Here is an 18614-nt window from a genome sequence, read left to right as displayed (position 1 = left end):
CTTTACAGACATCTGCTCACTAGAGAAACGCTACCTTTTGCGCAGTGCTTGCCACAAATGGGACTCTGTTTTCTAAATTACTGAATACAAATTTGGTTATGTTTTAACAGGCATTACAGAAGGCAAAAGAATCAACAGGATCTGATAAATAGCGATTATAAAAGTTCCCTCAGCTTTCTCGCAATTCTCAATCTTACTAAGCTAACTAGTTATCGGTATAAATGGGAATCACTAAGCTCACATGCCGAATTGCTTCGGTGTCTGCGCTTGTGTCGTGCGGTGGTGTAGCCCCTAGCTAGCTCATCAGAATGACGAGGTTCCGCTGTCTCACCCTTAGAAAAACGCTCGTCACCGTTTTCTTTTTGCTGACGCACGGCCGGGATACAGCGGCGGCGTCCGGCGCTCTAGCCCGGCCATGGCCAACGCTGCTGCAATCGGGACGCCGCCCCCGTGAATTCCAGATAATGGCTGGCAGAATATGTGGTTTCACTCTTTGCACTGCCACGTTTGTGAATTCAACAAACGGCATGGGCAATTGTGGGTGTCGTTTACAGCTTTGCTTTCCAACCACCTTTAAAGCGTGGATTGGAAGCAATTTTTTTTTGCTCGGTGTCGTCGTTAGACCCCAAAAGAGGAATGACCACTCAGTGATGAAAGAATGTACAACGTATGCGTGCCAACCAACTTTGCAATGAAGCCCAATGTGTGCGGTGGCCACTTTTTTAATTGGAGGTGAAAAGCATAAGTGCGTGCATGTTCCAAGATTTTAGCACACATTAAAGATCCCCAGGTGGTCAAAATTAATCTTGAGCCCTCCACTACAGTGTGCCTCATCGCCTTTGTAGCGTCGGCGAATACACCATACAATCAATTAATGCAGCTCGAAGGGTAATGGAGAGCACAGAGGGACAATCGTTTGCTAAAGAACTTTTTGAACTCCTTTGCTCTCAACCATTTGGCTGTGTGGTCTGGTGTCTGGGATGCTAATTAAGTTGATTAATGTTAATGTTTCACCGACATTTGGCTTCTTTCACTGCACTAAGTCATGCAAGGATTGAGCCATAGTGAAGCTGCAGGATTTCTTTCTACGCGAACGCTGCAGAACCCAGCAGCACACGTTTGTACAAGTTTGAAATTGTCTGTTTACATGTTCCGCGATGCTTTGCACTGTGGCAGTAGTAGTCATCATATGCAAAAATATCGTCGTGGTCCTTTTGACGAGCGCTGCATGCGCCACTTGACAACAGCTGGGGCGCAGTGGTGCGCTTACATGCACGACGCATGCGCTGCTTTCCTCCATTTGCGTGGAGGTTTCATGGAGCAGGTGTTTAGCAACTGTGGCGTTGCTGGTCGCTAGGCAACCCAAGGCACTCCTCCAACATTTTGCTTTTTTTTTTTTTGCTAAAGGCACTCTGCATGCAGGGGTCAGTTGGCGGTTACTCGAGGCACACGCTCACGAGCACTCGGCATTTTTTGGGTATTTTAAACGCATTAGCGCCACACATTACAGCCAGCTACAACAGTTGCACTGTTCAAACAGCGCGCATGGGAGAAAAATGCTGCATGAAAGCCAGTCCGTAGTCCAGCATTCCAGTGTCTATGAGTATATACTGGCAGATTGACCATAACGTGCTTTCATTTCTATTTATCACACTGCGCACCAGGGGGGAAGTTTTGTACCAGCACCATTATCATCATCAGTGCCATCATCACCACGAGTATGAAATGGCTGATCAAACACGACTGCCCACCTGGGCGGTTGGTCTTCAGCGCTCCCAGTTCTGGCCGAGCCTACGCGAACACAATAATGTAGCAAGCCGCATCCGCAACATCCAAATCTGCTTCTTAAAATAAATTCTAATCTACCCAAAATTTTTGTTTAATGCTTTTGAAGTAAGCCATAACCGAGCACATGCAACTGAGAAAACAGTGTTAATAGAATAGCTTATTGCAGGACAGCTATTGAAATGTGCGACGGTAAAACTCTGGAGTGCTGTATCACTGCTTCGTGCGGGTTATTTTTATGCATACACGATTGAAACCAGGTCATTCATCTTTTACAAATAGCTGCTGCAATCAGGCCACTATTCGTAAACTCGAAGCGCCAAGGCTAGTACAGAGGCCACATTGTCTACTGCGACTTGTGTGGTAGGAACACGTTACACTTCTTACTGTACACGTTTTTCACTGCTTTTTCACGACATAATTAGCCACGACAAAGTATTGTTCTTCCATAGAAAGAAAAGTGCGAAACAAGCCACTTCCGGCACGTATCTGCAGGCTGTCGGGAGCGGCTGCCGTTCTCAGCATCGGTTCCCAAAACCCAAACCCCAATTTATTGGACCGTCTGTGCTGTGTGCAATCAGGTTTTAAACCAGTTGCTGACGCTACCGTTCTTTTTATGTCGACTATTAGACAGCATTCTTGCATGGCCAAAAATTCAAGTGCAGTTGTACTTTAAGAACCAATATTTTCTAAGAAATAACTGTTCATAGAACTTTGCTCTTGAGTGCTGTGCATGCATCCAGCTGAAGTGGTAAGTTAAAAGAAAAGTGCTGCCGAGATTTAAATTGCAGGCTAAATTCTGGTTTTTTGGCTCCTTATGATTCATTAGTGTACAGCAACGACAAGGGAAAAAATTCTGCTTACCTGCCCATCTCACAGCTGCAAACATTTTCAAAACTGGCTCAGGGAGGAAGGGAAGAGGGGACACCACAGCTCCAGCAACACCTTTCCTCCAGCAAGCGAACCTGGTGGTGGTCGCACCGACACTGCAACTGCTAAAAGCAGATACAAATGAGGATCAGGCTCAATATACTGAAACAGTCCAAATGCAAACATAAAGGCCCAATGTAATGCATTGAAAGTCCACGTGGGTTCCTAAGAAAAATGGTCAGCCGTGTGGTTAGCTGGCTGCTCCAAGCAATGCTATTATGGGCAATAATTGTTGCATTGTGCACCAGAAGGCACTAATTATCAGGACAGAAGTGCAGTGGATCTTAGTAGCATATTCTACTGTCACCGCACATCTGCCACCAATTTGTTTTACGAGAAAGCCATGGAAGCAGGTGCACATTCTCGAGACTAGCCTGCAGCCGGCAAAGGTTATTCTCCTCTACTCCATCATTGGTAGCCATTTGCTTGCAGCGTGATCAGCGTCAAATATGTTTGTCCGATTCTTCGGCAGCTTTTTTTTATGTCCACATGTACTAATTAACTGGAACTGCCAAACAAGTGGGAGGTAAAAGTGCAGAACTGGAAAGCAGTAAAAGCTTTCTAAGCACTAAGATGAGAATAAGCATGTTTGTTTCGATGCCCACGTCACCCTGACATAACGAACCAGCAGAGCACACGTGGAGATCATTAATGAAGAGAGGCCCGGTAGAAAAAAGAAAATATGGTGGGCCATCTGATGTTTTTTTTTTCCTTTTTTACTGTTCATCACCATCACCATGCTTCACCGCACTTCCAGATGTGATGTCTGCTGCTAGACTAACCATTCAATGAGAGGGGGCACACATCCACATTAGTAATTTAAGTTGCCGTGGGTGATTATGAAGCCCAAAGAAGCCTTGCTTTGAAAAAATAAAAAAAACGTGCCATGGCCAACAGCCCCTCAGTTCCCATCAGCTCAAATGTGAAACCTGAAACCTGCAACACTTAATCCTGAATAACCCACTGGCAACGTGTTCTCTATAGTTCAAAGGCTTGCGGTCACTCACATGAAGAAAAAGGTTAAAGATAACTTCGTTTAGCCATCATTAAGTGCATGCCATCCTAGTCATGCATAAAACTAATTTGCAGTTATAGCTCCATATTAATTACAAGCTAGTTAGGTACGTCAACACCTCTTAGCCTCCCAATTCGGGCTGTGGTATCGTGACGACTCTCCTCCTCGTTTTTTGGATAAAGCCAACTATTACAAGACTACCTCCATCTTTTTTTACTTGACACTTGTAACATCTTATATTTCTGCTTCAAAATGCGGTTAAATTATGTGCATGTTCATGGTGGAACAAAACTGTTCACAGGGTAAGAAAACTAATAATAAATTGAGCACATCAAGCTCACTATTTTGCTCAACCGGTGTTGCAGGTTTAAAAAGCTGTAAGATGTCCCAAAACATAAGAACAAACCCCGAAGTAAATAAGCAGACACCATCACGCTAGCCGAAAGCCAACACCAAGCCTCGTTACGTTTAATTACAAACTGAAACAGTTCTAGGCAGCAATATGATGAAAGCAGTGATAACTTATCTAGATGCGTGCAAAGATGGTGCAAGTTTGGAAATTAGACTTCGTTATGTTACCTAGCCATCTGATCGGTCAACCTTATCTGTGTCAAAACATTATAAGCAAAGTAGTAACACTGCTAAGGCTCAAATGCTTTTTAAAACAATCCTTAAACTCAAATAGGCAAATTCAGCTTAAGCAGACACCATCACGCTATCCGAAAGCCAACACCAAGCCTCGTTACGTTTAATTACAAACTGAAACAGTTCTAGGCAGCAATATGATGAAAGCAGTGATAACTTATCTAGATGTGTGCAAAGATGGTGCAAGTTTGGAAATTAGACTTCGTTATGTTACCTAGCCATCTGATCGGTCAACCTTATCTGTGTCAAAACATTATAAGCAAAGTAGTAACACTGCTAAGGCTCAAATGCTTTGTAAAACAATCCTTAAATTCAAATAGGCAAATTCAGCTTAAGCAGACACCATCACGCTAGCCAAAAGCCAACACCAAGCCTCGTTACGTTTAATTACAAACTGAAACAGTTCTAGGCAGCAATATGATGAAAGCAGTGATAACTTATCTAGATGCATGCAAAGATGGTGCAAGTTTGGAAATTAGACTTCGTTATGTTACCTAGCCATCTGATCGGTCAACCTTATCTGTGTCAAAACATTATAAGCAAAGTAGTAACACTGCTAAGGCTCAAATGCTTTGTAAAACAATCCTTAAATTCAAATAGGCAAATTCAGCTTAAGCAGACACCATCACGCTAGCCAAAAGCCAACACCAAGCCTCGTTACGTTTAATTACAAACTGAAACAGTTCTAGGCAGCAATATGATGAAAGCAGTGATAACTTATCTAGATGCATGCAAAGATGGTGCAAGTTTGGAAATTAGACTTCGTTATGTTACCTAGCCATCTGATCGGTCAACCTTATCTGTGTCAAAACATTATAAGCAAAGTAGTAACACTGCTAAGGCTCAAATGCTTTTTAAAACAATCCTTAAACTCAAATAGGCAAATTCAGCTTACTGAAATTGAAGAAGGAACATAATGCAAGACAATTCACAACTGCAGAAAAGCAATGTGGTCACCATTTTTTTACTAGGCCCGAACACACTCAACGTCCCACGAGAAGTCTCGTCCATTGACTGGGAGTACGTCGTGCCCGTTCTTTATCTTCAAAGCAACTTCTCTGCCTGCAAGCGGCCAATGGCCTGCAAAATGCAGATTTTATCAACCAACATGCCAGATGCAGTCATTTTTCCTCGAACCTGGTGCACCCAAATGCAGAATCACAGAGATCACCAGGCTGCCTTGCCCACTGTAGGGTAGATTATGAAAATCACTCCTATACAACATTAGGCTGAGCGTAAACATGCCGTAACTGACAAAAACCACGGGGCATGAATATCAGCAATCAATATTTTAAATGATCCTTCTAATTTTTCTCTGAGAATTATTGGTAAGAACAGTAACATTTACCGCAATAATAGCACAAAAAATAAAATGATAAGGCAAACATTTATTTTGAAATATACACGCTCTGTGCATTCAGAAGCTACGCCACTCGAAAGATGTGTAGAGGCATGCGGGAATGTGGTCTGTTCACACAAGTGTTGTATACAGGGGTGCAAAACTTGGGCTTTACATATCAGGGAAGTTTGTCTGAAGGTAAAACGTTCCCAGATGGAATGCACAAGACATTTAGCAGCTGCTCATTTATTTACATGAAAAAGAACTGAGAACCCCTTTTTTAGTTTGGGGGTTCCACGCACTGAATCTGCACACAGACTACGGGATGCGCGAATTTGAGGGATCCTCCCAATTTAAACCACCCTGGTTTCGTAAAAATGCACTGAAATATCGACACTACTGTTTTTTTTTTTTTGTATCTATCAGAAGAACTGCAATGGCCGCGGATCACTACCGAAAAAGCCAGCGCAGATAAAACAGGCATGCTCTTTTGAAGCACTTGCGCTTCTGCAAGGTAACTTTTCACAATTAGAAATGAAATGAAAGGAGTGCCTCGCGGGGAATATGATACTTTGGATGGGCATGGGAGAACCAGAAGGCAAACCCCTTTCGACATGGAGAGTCTGAACGCACATTTTATTGCCACTTACAAAAAGTTTCGACCTCTACAGCGCGCGCAAGGCAGCGGCCACCTGGTTACAACAACGCCGTTTATTCGTCCGTAGCACGCCAACGTCTAGACGAGGCACGATACGCGCAATGTTTCAACGTGGTCGCATAAAAATTCGTATAAATGCATATTCCCGAGGCGGCTGACGGATGCACAACACTATTCATGCTCATAATTGAACACATTAATACTGAAACATTCATAGTGCGGAGCGTGCTAGGGGGCCCTAAATATACTCCGATACCCTGCTCTAGACTGAATTCAAGGCACACCCCGCGTTTTACCTTTTTTTTTTGTTAGTGTACAGTTCTCCTAAAGAGAGTACTCAGCCGATTACACAGCTACGCATTATTTTTATAACCTGGAGGCTGGAGGGAAGTGGTATTTTCGGGTGGCTCATAGCGAAGAACAAGGCGGTAGCGTTTTCGGTGCGGTCAGTTTGACTAATGACACATGATTCTACTTCGCACAACCCAAGGCGCAAGCTTTGGAGCAAGTGCTGCTTACATACGTGACAAGACGGAAAAGGTCGCTTGTCAAATGCCAAATCTGCGTAACGCCGATATGATAGATATCGCACACCAACGCGAGCGATACGTTGCACACACAGAACGTCAGTCCTAAAGGCCGGCACCAGCTCGACAACAGTGCTCCGTTAAATACACTGGACTAGTAAACGACGTTTCACTTACCTTAACTGCCCAGCCGTACTTGTTCGTCCGGTAGATAAATCCATAGTCATCACGTAACCAGAAATTTCACGCCGCTGAGCATTTACCGAATCGTAGAACCACTGCACGCAGCCATGACGGTGGGAGCCGAGCGAGCCGCCGAAACGTCGCCGCCGTCGTCTGTGTCGCGCTGCCCCCCTGCCGGCGGCCAACTGAGTCGAGTGACGCGCGCCGTTCAAAACGCGTTAAAAATAAATAAAACTCTAGCATTGTCATGGACGCCTAAGCTGTCGGTGAACGGTAAGGTCAGGTGCCACTTACATCCAGCAGGAGTTGAGAGCCTGTTCTGTAAGCAAACAGTACGTGTTCCATGAGCTATTTCATGGCGTGACGGGGGCTGCAGGCGACAACGGCTAGGAACGACGGTGGCGGTTCTCTCGCTGGCTTCGTAGTGTTGCATCTTTTCATATACATGCAGAGGCCGGCATATCATCATGTAGTTCATATATTAGATAAGTTCGCGTTATGCACGCCTGTGCGCACGCAGGTCGGCTTACTCAAGTGAAGCTTCCTTTCTAGGCCTGGAGGTATATCACTGACTAAGCTTCCAAATACTTTACGTGCGAATATAAACATGCTCCGCTCACAACAAATTGCATGGGCGCTGTCGATGTCTATACCGCTTTTTTCGAACGCTCATGGCGCTATTCACTGTTAGCGCATTTTAACGGCAAACGACGGTGGGCATTGCCAAGGAGAAAAAAGGGCGTCCCCATCGCAGACGATCGGTCAACACTATTAACGCCAGCATGGTTGTGGTGGGTCACGTTGACCAGTAAGGCCACCAGTATTGCCCAGGATAGCCGAGGTGCCCACCTAACCTACCGCCATTATTCCCACCTACTCCCAGCTTTAAAAACGTTGCCCAGGTAAGTTTCCAGTATTGATCACCATGCCCACCTGATTTCCCAGGATGCCCACCTTATTTCCCAGCAGAATTTATGGTGGGATTTGCGATCGGGCGGGAGTCCCCGGCCCCTCCCCAACTCCGCCATACACGTATGCAGAAACTAAAACAGTACAGAAGCCATTACCAGACCAAAATAATCCATTTATAGCAAGTATCACAGCTACTTTCCGCCATAACTGCCCACTTTGCAAAAAAAAAAAACAGTAATTTTTGTTTTCACTTTCGTTTTGGCGGCTTCAACTAACATATCATTCTCTACAGGAAACATTGTTTCGACCAGTTCGAGTCCGGTCCTCAAAAATTTAAGAAGCATTGGCGGAGCACAGCGACTGCCGAAAACGCTTCATTATAAGCGTCGGATGGATTTCACTGGCGCCATCATCGGAAATGTTGGCGAGCTCTTCCCACAGTTCACCGATGCTGCTGTCTTGGTCCGCACTCACTAACTTGGCGGGTTCCGTCGTGAGTCCCGCCCTCGGAAAAACAGTTCCGGAAAGTATTGGGCATCACATCACTCCGTGCGAGGCGCAATGTCTCAGTCGCGGCTCTTGCTCCGGAGTCGCGGCCAATCCACATCTCAATCGCCGCTCCGAGATCATGCATTTCGGCGGCCATTCTAGGCACCCACAGTTTGATATATGAGATGTGAACTTCGTTATAAGGAATATATTTCCCATGTATTTCCGTAACTGAAATATTTTTGTTCTATATATAGCATAATTCACTCTATCCGGGTTCATTATAGCCGGATTTTACTGTATACGCATGCGGATGATGATGCAGTTATTAGTTATATGGAATCTTTATTCCCTTCCTTTATTGACACAAATGACGTTAATGAGCTGTGATCAAGGTTTAAAGACATGGTCATTCATTGTGAAAGCACTTACGTGCCTTAAAAAAAGCGTATCAACAGGGAGTACCCGTGTATGAATCGTGATGTGATACACCTGAAACGCATGATAAAATGCTCTCGAAAACGTGGCGACAGGAAACAACTTCAAAGTATGCTACGCAATTTTTTAAGATAAACTCCGTGCTGCAAGAGACCAGCTCTTTTCTTGTACATTGACTTCTTTTATGTCGGAACAACCAAAAAAACTCTGGCAATATTTACCTAAAGATAAAAGTAGCATCACACAGATCAGAACATCTGGCGTAAGCATTGACTATCCTTTGAATGAATTTCAATTGAATAAATTCAACGCGTTCTTCAGTCAGTTTTTACTATGAACGCATCGCACGCCCACTTGAATCCTTACATGCTTCGTAACCCGATGGCCCAAAAAAATGTAAGCAAAAACGGCATTCTTAGTCTTTTGCGTAATCTAGTCATATAAAAGAAATCAGGTCCGGACAAAATATGTAATGTTTTTCTCAATAGATGCGCAATCTGGGTGGACGAGTACTTATATGTCATATATAAAACATCATTAGAAACCTGTGTGGTACCCAATGACTGGCGCGCTGCAAGGATAGTTCCGATTCTCAAGTCTGGATCCCCTTTAGAATTAAATAATTACAGGCCAGTGTCCCTGACATCCATATCTTGTAAACTGCTCGAGCATATTTTATTTCAGGCATTGATGACACATCTACAGAATAATCATTTACTTCATGCAAATCAGCATGGGTTTAGGGCTGGTTTATCCATCACAACACAGTTAGCTGAGATAACGGATGATTTTGTAAATACACTGAGTATGAGGGGTAAAATTTACGCAGTGTTTTTGGACTTTTCCAAAGCGTTTGATGTAGTTCCACATGCTTCCTAATAACCAAACTGTTCTCTATGGGCATTGAGCGCAATATTGTCCGTTGGATAGCATGTTACTTGTCCTCACTAAAACAATTCGTGGATGTGAATGACTGCGTTTCCGATACAATCTGATCAAATAAAATTGAATGATGCGTTGCACTCTATTAGTGTATTGTTTGAAACATGGGGCTTGAAGTTTAATACTTCTAATACGGCGGCTATTACATTTACCAGCAAAAAAGAAGCTTTGGAATTTTCTTATACTATAATTAATGCTTATATAAGTAGAACCGAGCGAGTGAAGTATTTAGGTGTTACACTCGAAAGCAATTAAAGTTGGTATTGCCGCAATGCGCTAAGAAAGCTGGCATTTTTGAAACGGAAATTGCGGCGTACCTCATCAACCGTTAAGTGAACAGTGTACAAAGCTCTCGTCAGACCAAAATTAGAATATGGGGATCTGATATGGAGCCCGCAACAAAAATACTTAATCAAGAAAATAGAAAGAGTGCAAAATTTATCCTTGCTGTTTATATACTCCACATACTCGAGTTTTTTCAGCGTGTCCGTTCTTTGCGACAGGGCAAAATTGAAAAAACTAGCTAATCGCAGAAATGTATCTCGCATTAGGTTTGTATATCAGCTGTTTCACGGTCACTAGAAACTACATCGTGAAAGTTACTTAACTGAGCCCCCATGTGGTTCGATCATACAAGCCACAGCAAAATAGTTAGGCAACCATTTATTGACAAAACTTACCTCAATATTCTTTTTCTCCGCATGCAATTTCACTATAGAATAAATTAACCGACGTTGTGTATAACGGTAACACAACACAATCGTTCATTCAGCTTGCATACAACCTATCCTTTGACCAATATTTTTTTTCCGCAATGAAGGCAGCTGCTTCCTGCATTCGTTTTTCATTTTATGTGTAGTAGGTAATTTTCTTATGTATTCCATTGCTGCATGTACATGTTTATTACTGTTACTTTACTCTTGTGTATGGTGTTGCATTGATGTGTGTGCATTGCATATTTTATTGCTGCTATATTACTGTCGTGTCCGAATATCGACGCAGAGTTTTTTCTTTATTCGAATCACACATATATTAGCGGTAGTTGTAATATTGTATCTGTACTAGATATGTACCCACTTCTGCTTGGGCCCGAAAAGGCCTCAGTATTTGTAAATATATAAATAAATCAATAAATAAACAAATACATGTTTATATATATATATATATATATACATACATATATATATATATATATATATATATATATATATATATATATATTTATATATATATATATATATATATATATATATATATATATATATATATATATATATATATATATATATATATATATATATATATATATATATATATATATATATATATATATATCTAAAGGTTGCAATCGTCATTGCCAGTGCTATTCGGCTGTATCCAAAATATTTAATAGTGCCGAATGACGTGTGTTTTTCATGCTTCTTTGATACAGTGATAAATAGGCGAAATTATAATGAAGTTCAGTAAGGCCATCCCTCTATCGCTTTTTTTTTTAATATAATGCATCCGTCTGACTACTCCTCCCCATCTATGTGGAATTTGTTGCATTCTGTGTTTTCTATATATGTTTTTGTTTTGTTCCGAATAAATCAGTTAGTGCGCAGTCCTCTTGTAATTGTCTACGTTTTTTTCCCGTGCAAGTCTTTGTGTTCACAGCAAGCGCTACGGACATTCAAAATTATATTTTGAGAAAAAATCCGCCGTTTTTTCTGAGAGCGGGAGTCGAACCCACATCTCCTCATAACGCGTGCGGTGCACTGACCAAATATGCTATCCCGCACCAGCTCGTGTGTCGACATTACAGCGGGGGTTTATATTTACAAGTGCTCTGAGGCCGGTCAACTAGCGCCGCCCCTCTACCACCGCGGGCGACGTAGAACGTCTTTTTTCACAGCGGCCGCAACGTAAGACGTGGTCGGAGGTCGCGGTTAGCATTTGGCATATACGAATGGCTGGCGCCGGATCCCTCGAAATGCATGTAGCAGAACCGATAGATACGGAAAGAGGGACTCGGTAAGGACTCATATCAAGGTCTCAGTCGTCATTGCCAGTGCTATTCGGCTGTTTCTGAAATATTTAATAGTGCCGAATGACGTGAGTTTCTGTTGTTTCTTTTAAACAGCGATAAATAAGCGACATTATTTGTCGAGGAAAAATCCGCCGTTTTTTCCGGTAGCGGGAGTCGAATCCACATCTGCGCATAACGCGTGCGGTGCACTGACCAATTACGTTACCCCGCAGCGGCTCATCTCTCTACTTTACCGCAGGGGTTTATATTTCATCATCATCATCATCACCAGCCTATCTACGCCCACTGCAGGGCAAAGACCTCTCCCATTATTCTCCAATTACCTCGGTCCTGTGCCAACTGTCACCAATTGATCCCCGCAAACTTCTTGATCTTATCTGCCCATCTAACTTTCTGCCGCCCCCGGCAGCGCTTGCCTTCTCTAGGGATCCACTCTGTTACCCTTAATGACCAGCGGTTATCTTGCCTTCGCATTACATGCCCTGCCCAGGTCCATTTCTTCTTAATTTCTACTAATATGTCTTTAACACCAGTTTGCTCCCTGACCCACTCCACTCTCTTCTTGTCCCATAATGTTACACCTATCATTTTCGCTCCTTTGCCCGCTGAGTCGCTCTCAATTTAAGTTGAACCCTCTTAGTGAGCCTCCAAGTTTCTGCCCCGTAGGGGAGTAGCGGTAAGATGCAGCTGTCTTACACTTTCTTCTTCAGCGACAATGGTAGTCTGCTATTGATTATCTGAGAATGTCTTCCGTATGCGCCCCACACCATTCTGATCCTTCTAATTATCTCTGCCTCATGGTTGTTATCTAGGGTCACAACCTGGCCTAAGTAGATATATTCGCTTACTACTTCCACTGCCTCGCCACCTATCTCAAACCGCTGTGCTGTCCATAGGTTATTTATCATTACGTTAGATTTCTGCATATTAATTTTCAGGCCTACGGTTCTACTCTGTTCGCCCAGTGCGGAAAGCATGCTTTGCAATTCATCCCCCGAGTTACTTAGCAAGGCAACGTCATCAGGAAATCTGAGGTTACTGAGGTATTCTCCATTAACCATTACTCCCACCTGTTCCCAATCCAATGTTCTGAATACTTCTTGTAAACATGCTGTGAATAACATTGGAGAGATTGTGTCTCCTTGTCTGACACCCTTCCTTATAGGTATTTTACTGCTCTCCCTATGGAGGATGATGGTAGCTGTAGACACATTCTAGATATCATCTAGTATTCTTACATAATGCTCATCTACCCCCTTGTTCCGTAATGCCTGAATGACTGCTAGGGTTTCGACCGAGTCAAATGCTTTCGCATAATCTATGAAGGCTATATATAGGGGTTCAGTATACGCAGCGCACTTCTCTATCACCTGATTGATCGTGTGAATATGGTCCGTTGTTGAATAACCTTTACGGAACCCTGCTTGTTCTTTAGGTTGACTGAAATCTAAGGTTGCAGAAATTCAGTTATCCATTACCTTGGTAAATACCTTGTAGACGACTGACAGTAAGCTGATCGGCCTGTAATTTTTCAAGTACTTCATGTCGCCTTTCTTATGGATTAGGAAGATGTTCGCGTTCTTCCAAGATTCCAGTACCATTGCGGTCATTAGGCATTGCGTATACAGGTTTGCCAGTATTCCTAGAACAATTTCTCCGCCATCCTTCAAGAGGTTTGCTGTTATCTGATCCTCACCAGGTGCTTTGCCCCTTTTCATTTCTTTCAAAGCCTTCCTTACTTCTTCGGTCGTTACTGGTGGGATGTCTATCTCCTCTGAACTACTGTCTCGTTCGGCATTATCCTGGATGTCCCGGCTACTGTACAGATCCCTGTAGAACTCCTCAGCCACTGTGACTATTTTATCCCCATTTGTGATGGCATTGCCCTGCTTATCCCTAAGTGCATACATCCGATTTTTCCCCACGCCAAGGCGTCTCTTCACTGCTTTCAGGCTACCTCCGTTTTTTACAGCGTATTCGATCCTCTTCATATTATACTTCCGTATGTCAGCTGTGTTACGCTTATTGATTAACTTCGAGAGCTCCGCTAGTTCTTTTCTGTAAGCTACGGTAGAGATTGTCAAGGTTTGCCGTTTCCTGATTAGATCTTTCGTCTCCCGTGAAAGATCTAATCTGTGATGTGTGATGTGTGTTTATATTTACAAGTACTCTAAAGCCGGTCAACTAGCGCCGCCCCTCGACCACCGCGGGAGGCGTAGAACGTGTTTTTTCCCAGCGGCCGCCATGTAAGACATGGTCGGAGATCGGGGTTACCAATTGGCATATCCGAACTGCTGGCGCCAGAGCCCTCGTAATGCATGTAGCAGCACAGAAAGATACGGGAAGAGGGACTCGGTAAGGACACATATCAAGGTTGCAGTCGTCATTGCCAGTGCTATTCGGCTGTTTCCGAAATATGTCTGCCCTATAGTTTAGTGTGTATAAGACTAAAGCAACAGAGTGGCCCCAAATTAGTGCATGAAATAATTATATCCGCATTGTTCCCTAAATGCTCGTATTTGCACTGATGTGCGGACAGTGCATTGTGAACGGCAATACCAGAGGCCTTAAATGCTTTACTGGTCCCAAAAGTACTGGGACACTTTATGGGGTAATTTACTATGGTAACTTTGGCTTCCGATCGATGGCGTCAAAATCGTCATTGAGGCACTCCTGGGGCGACGTAGCTCTGACCAGAGCAACGGGGTTTTCTTTGAAGTGCCTGGTGTAAGAAAGTCGCGCTGGGAGCTTCTGAGGCTCTTTATTATTATGCGACCTAATTAGTGCATGCAAAGTACGATATAATACCCCCATTGTTTCCATACCTACGTTCTGGTAAAAAAGCATAGCGGAAGGTCTTGCACTTTTCTGTTTAGCCGAGAACTGAGGCAAGACGTTGGCGGAGCTTGCACTAGTGCCAGGCTGGAGAGCCAGAAGAGCTGGCAGCCACTCTCCCTTCGTCGGCGACACGGCTGTTGCACCTCACGTGAATTTCCATAATACCCGCAGAAATGTCTGGGTATCTGTCATGCCAGAATCGTTTTAACGTTAGGCTTTTACATATGTCTCAACGTGGATCACATCAGCACGCGCAAGAACCGGCGAAATCGTGATTCGCGATGTCTGCGTCTGTAGCGCGAACTCGGCGTCTGTGCTAGCAATTCTGGTGGAAGAGATGATAAAACCAGCTGAGAAGATTTTGTGGGCGTACTAGTAATAAAGAACGTTCAGCTAGAAGTCCACAAATGTGCACTGCAAATGCGCATGTGCACTGCTGAGCAGATAACCACGCGAGAGATCCTGCCACCACCTCTGGGCCAAGTGTCCTCGGATTTCCAGCTTGACTACGCCCGTACTTCGTAACGGGGCGCATGCTCAGTTGCACTGAGTATTTTTTGTAGGTATTTTTGGAAGCTCTACACGTGGCGCAAGCCCACGCGCAAGCGCGAACGACACCGCTCGCTCCTCACGCGACACATGGTACCATGCGCAAGATATGTTTTCCTAAAATTTTTTCCGAACCCCTATTTTTATAACGTCATGGGATCGCGCTCAAATTTACGTAGACCTGTTATTAAAATAGGGCTGCTTGGCACTTGTGCAGGAAACACCAAGCAAACAGCTAAAGTGGCAGCCACACCTGGCCCATTTCTCGTTCGGGTAACTTCATCGCGAGTTAGTTTATGGCAAGGTGAAGCTTTTTGCGTGCTATCGTTGTTAGCACCAAAGAACAATGGACACTCGATCATATGTGCGTGTACAATGTCAGCGAGCCGATAACTGCAAATCTTCTTGAACTCGCCGACGTTCACCAATTCTCCACCAGCGCTATATTCGGGATGGGACAAAAGTCGCGCATCCATTCTAAAGTAGCATCGCAGAGGTTTTCGTGGAGGACTTTGTCTTCTCCCGGAGAGACGCCCTTCTGTTGCCCCCCCCCCCCTTCCCCTTGCCTTCGATAGAGACTTGCCTGTGACACCTAAGATAGATTTGTGGACTTCTCGCTGAACGTTCTTTATTACTGGCACGCCCACAAAATCTTCTCAGCTGGTTTTATCATCTCTTCCAAGGGGTACCGCTCTAGCACGTGGTTGAACTGGCCACCGGCTTTGTGATCTCCGTGTCTGTAGCACAAGCTTTCCTGTATTTCCACTTGAGGTGACAACACACGTGAACTTTCGAGGAGAAGAGCATCAAAAAACATTCTACGAACGCATGGCAGAGTGTTCTATAAAAGGAAGCGGTGCCAGCGCGTGCACTGACGCATTCCCTCGGCGAAGTATTCCTACGCACATTCGCTGGCACAGTCACCAGCCCAAAGAGCAATGGTGTCGAAACTCCGCCCATGAAATAGGGAAGGTGAACACTTACAAAGTTTGGACTAGGAGGAAAATTCAGCTAAATCAGATAGGGCTAACGAAAAGCAGTGAGCACTCGGAACCCCCTGAGGCTCGAGCAGCCGTTGGATTCATCGTTAGTGCAGCGGTGCTTAAAGCGGCTCACGGGTTCCCAACATGACACTCACGCCGCGGGATTCTGCTCATACCCCTCTACAAGAAATCATTCTCACCACAATTACAACGGTGTCTGTTACCCTAACATTCAACTGCAATGCTAATATCTCCATGGCTCGCGTTCCACAAAGCTACTATTATACAAGTAGCCATCAGAAAAACAGACCTGGTTACACCTCGACAGTGCAAATCTCGGTATATTTTCAGTAGTGCAATGAACATTATTCTTGTGCAAATTTTAACATTAAACTTGTCTCTGGTGTTGTTCCAAACGATTTCGAACTATCGTCTGTCAGTTAGGCCTGTATTACAACTTTTTTACATATAGCACAGGTTTTAGTAGCTTTTATACATAACCACATACATCATTCCTTATTATATTCCGCCAATGATCAAAGAGTGTGGCTACTACTTAATGAAAATAAAAGTGCGCCAAACTTGCAAGAAGAGGTATACGAAATGGTTGCAGAGTTTTCTCTCAAAAGGGCCTAAAGTTGGTCAAATGGGATTGCTTGCTTATTGAAAATGGGCAAGCCACGTGCTCATTTACTGGTACTCATTTACCAGGCACTCATTTTGTTGCTTTACACGTTACTCTAACTCACATCACTCACTCATTATAAAATCTACAGGACCTAGGATACCCAGTTTTACTTCGAGAAAAGGAAAAGCAGTAGTATATTCAGAAAATTTCTAACGTCATTATTTGGCATTTACAGACCTTCTCTGCAAAAACGAAGCATATATTCCGCAATCATAATTTTAAGGGCTTCTCTGCAAATTTTGTTTTTCAAGTTTCACGCAAACAAAATGTGTATGCGGAAAATTTTCATCCGCAAAATATTCCAGTGAACCAAGGTGATCTGTTTTTACAAAAATACGTTTAGGCTAGCCTATGTAATCTGGTGGGCCTAATCATGCCTTCTATTTGACAAAAATAATGAAAACTCACTAATTTTTACTCTCATGCACGTAGCCGGAGATAAGGTCGTATGTTCCATTTCCATTGCTTTTTGTTGTTTCGAAGTAGATGCAACGATTCCAGTAGGTGTCTTTTGGTTCAAAGTTGCGCTTCTTCAGGTAGATGAACTCGCCTTCTTTTAAAACCTTTAAGGAAGAACACAAAATGGAATTGCGAATGAACTGAAAAAATAGGCATTTGGCATGCTTTTTTGTGCAATATTTAGGCATCGGTAATATAGAAACCTAAAACTAGCGCTACTGCCGCCAAACATTCAAAAGACAACCAACACATGCAGTAATACTTGCAATTGCTTTCGATGCCAAGTAGTTTATCTAAAAGGTGGAAATTGCACATTTTAAATAATTACAGTGACGCCACTAAATAATAATTAGCTTCTTGGCAAGATGTAACCAGAGTGTATTTCCACGGTGTATTTCCGCGCATTTCCAAGCTGACGACTGATTGAAGCCGCCGAAATATCTAGACCAAGCCTACCACTTCCAGTGACTGTAAACGAAGCTTGGACAAGTACACAATTCCGACCCGTCAGCCATTGATCGGTGATAGGATTCCAAAAAATTCTGTCATCCACGTGATGTTTACGCTGCGATAAACAAAGTTATTTGCGGGGAAGGCCTCTAGATCAAATGGTTGCGCAACGAAACTGTAGGTCGCAAAGTTGTGTTGTCCTTGTAATATACATTACGGTTGGTTTCGGTACGTGGTAATTACGGCACAGCACTCGAAGTCGGTCGCGAAACCGTTGCGAAAATGTAGGAAATGGCGACCATTGAATGCCGTCGAAGAGTGTAAGTGCCCTTCTAGGGGGGTTTGTTTGAAAATCTACCAGGTTGGCCGACGTTTTTCTTTACGCATTTAAGAGACGCAGAGTAGTTCTTCTTCTGCAGAGCTAAACAGTGTCTCGGGCCTTTTCTTCAAACTTGTTTGAAGTAGTTACGAATGAAATTACTTTCAGCGTATTTCAGATATCTGAACGGGGGAGGGAGGCGCTGTCTTCTCACTATCATTTATGCACTTGCTTTTGGCTATGATCACGTTCATGAATTTTGGGTACCACGCAGAATTCCGTTTTTACTTGCAAAGCATCTCTTGCTCTCGGCTCCGTCGTCCGTCCATCTGCCGACCTAGGAAGACACCAAAAACGCTGTCGCTCCAGCATCTCATGATCGGGGCTATATCCCTCCCTTGTGGTGGCGCGTCCACACCCCCACTGCTCATGCTCG

General features: G+C 43.7%; 1 long non-coding RNA gene across 1 annotated transcript; it reads right to left on the bottom strand.

Annotated features, from left to right (window-relative positions):
• Positions 1-2666: 2666 nt before the first annotated feature.
• LOC144164047 (uncharacterized) lies at positions 2667-7503 on the bottom strand. The gene is made up of 3 exons (XR_013321018.1): positions 7077-7503; positions 5333-5455; positions 2667-2780 (listed from the first exon to the last, which is right to left on the bottom strand). It is a non-coding gene; the product is annotated as an uncharacterized LOC144164047 (long non-coding RNA).
• Between the last annotated feature and the right edge of the window lie 11111 nt (positions 7504-18614).

The sequence above is a fragment of the Haemaphysalis longicornis genome, unplaced genomic scaffold (genome assembly GCF_048455015.1).
Source record: "Haemaphysalis longicornis isolate Haplotype H1 unplaced genomic scaffold, Haemaphysalis longicornis Haplotype H1 scaffold_13, whole genome shotgun sequence".
Taxonomy (NCBI): Eukaryota; Metazoa; Arthropoda; class Arachnida; order Ixodida; family Ixodidae; genus Haemaphysalis; species Haemaphysalis longicornis.
Note: the sequence above shows the minus strand (reverse complement) of the source record. Positions and strands in the feature narration are given on the sequence as shown.